Consider the following 2,274-nt stretch of genomic DNA (forward strand, 5'->3'; position numbering starts at 1 on the left):
TTCAGCATAAATTCTAGTTTACTGGAGTAACGGAAAAATTTTAATCTTTTCACATATTTAATAAATATTTTATAAGCACAAAATACAAAATATTTATCTATCTATTATAAAAATAATTTAATAATTAATAATTTAAGTTAACTGTCACAAAGAGAGATTTCCTTGGGTAGGTCTAACAATATTTTTACTTTTCATATTTAAAGACTATTTAATTAAAATACCAAAAATACTAAGAATATACACATAACTTTCCACCTTTGTCTATTGGCATTGAACTGAAAAGGCTGAGAAATTTATTTAATATATAACTTTCGAATTCCAAATTAAAATCCCTCAACAAAAGTTATGGCATTTCATTTAAAACACGTTGCACAACTTAGGCACATCATAATTAATCCCCCTCCTGTCGTAGGCCTTCCTCCCTCACTCCCCCACTACCAACATTTACATGTGCATGTATGTATATTTGTGTGTGTGTGTGCTTGCCAGCTGCCATTGTCATATAAATTCCATAATACGACGTAATTAAATTTCCCTCGAACTAACGTCATGCGAGGCCAAACGACGTAAACGACATAACGACGTAAAGCTCTCTATAATTGAGCGACGCATATAAGGAACAAGCCTCGGTGAGCTTTTTGCCGTTGGATGTTCGGAGCAGAATTTCGAGTGGTATATTAAGTCATAAACTAAGTGCGTAATTAAGCTAGAATAGACGCAGTACATATAAACTGACTGGCCAAACATACATACAAACAAACACACACATACACACATATATCCCCATTTGTTGAAAGCGGCTGTAATGCAATTTATCACAGCTACTTCTTATTAAATGTTATTAAAATTTAATTGCCATGCGATGCAGAGCCCAGCAGCAAATTCCTAACATGTCAGAGATGAAATTGAACAAAGAGCCCTTCTTCACTTATTTTTTTGGTTGTTGTTTGTCCGCGCAGCAGGAGAAGGCGTCGCAAAGCGCATAGCTTGACCAGTCGAGACGGATCTCATTACAAAATGTTGCAGCCAACGAAAGTTGTCAGTTACACATGAAAATTGCAAAGAGCGAAAAATGTACAGAACAGAATTCCTAGGTCCACGTTAAGCCCCGTTGTAGCCGCCTTATTATACACTTGCCAAAGGTCTTGTGAATCGGGCGTTCGTTGTGTAACGATTAGCTCTAGATCTCTTTGACTTGATAAAAATTTATCTGAATTTCAATTTGTATTCCATATTCCATTCCATATTTCATAGCAATGACGATGATAACATATAACATAACAATTTCAAATGCAACGAATTTTAACACGATGCTCTCTTTAAAATAAATAAAAAATACAATAGCTTATTATTCATTTCGAAAGAGAGCCTGAGATATCGTGAGAAATATCACTTTAAATATTATTTTATGACCCATCTTAATAGAGGTAAGCTGGAATATCGAGATCAAGATGTTTCATTTTGTAGTACTTATTTTAGACGGGATCGCGATCGATTTCATTTCAGATATTTTTGAATTATAAATATTTTGATATGTCAAGCTATAAGGTAATACTTTGATCAGTAAACCAGATAATATGAAGTATTTCAATATCTTGAAAGGGAATAATCACACTTGCTAATGTAGCTACCATAAAATGTGGGAGTAGGCCTGCCTGACATTTGTGATGGAAGAGCATATCGGCTTCTGCATTAGGAAGGTAATATCCGCTTTTTCATTGTTCGTTTCATTTGAGTTTTGTTGTTGTTTCTGCTTCGCTTTTCTCATTTTCTTTTATTCTAATTAAATTTTTTTGGCCGTGAAAGGCCTCCAACGCAGTCTGGAGCTCGGGCGGCATTGTTTTGGGTGCCAACGGAAAACAAGGCAAATTTATTCTTATGTAAAAACAAGAAAAATTACGCAAAATAAATAAATTTACATAAGCTCGGTGGAAGAAAACAAAAAAATAAACAGCTACATAACAATAAATAAAATTGCATTTTCATTCCTTTTTCCTCCCTTATTTGGGTCCAGCTTGTAAACATTTCTTTTCTTCTTCAGAAAAAATGAACAAAAATGAAAAGGGAAGGAAGGTTCCAAAATAAAATTGCCTGGTATTTGTTTGCCATTTGAAAGTAATTAAAAAAGTAAACCCTTAAACCTTCAGTTCCCAACAATATGCACATTTCCGTATAATTAACTAATCTTATGGTGACGAGCAACAACTCCCAATTTCAGACAACACAGAACCAAGTACATATAAGATACATACCAATATATAATATGTAATATAT

At 33.7% G+C, this 2,274-nt stretch overlaps 1 long non-coding RNA gene across 2 annotated transcripts; it reads left to right on the forward strand.

The window, feature by feature from the left end:
- The first annotated feature begins 311 nt into the window (after window positions 1–311).
- LOC149269992 (uncharacterized) lies at window positions 312–1,931 on the forward strand. 2 transcript variants are annotated; one of them, XR_016269297.1, is made up of 4 exons: window positions 312–456; window positions 1,255–1,427; window positions 1,507–1,700; window positions 1,807–1,931. It is a non-coding gene; the product is annotated as an uncharacterized LOC149269992 (long non-coding RNA). The 2 variants fall into 2 exon arrangements; XR_016269296.1 differs by having other exon boundaries at window positions 312–1,427.
- Window positions 1,932–2,274: the final 343 nt, after the last annotated feature.

Source organism: Drosophila arizonae, chromosome 3 (assembly GCF_054131065.1).
Source record: "Drosophila arizonae isolate 15081-1271.41 chromosome 3, UAZ_ARI_1.0, whole genome shotgun sequence".
In the NCBI taxonomy this organism is placed as follows: Eukaryota; Metazoa; Arthropoda; class Insecta; order Diptera; family Drosophilidae; genus Drosophila; species Drosophila arizonae.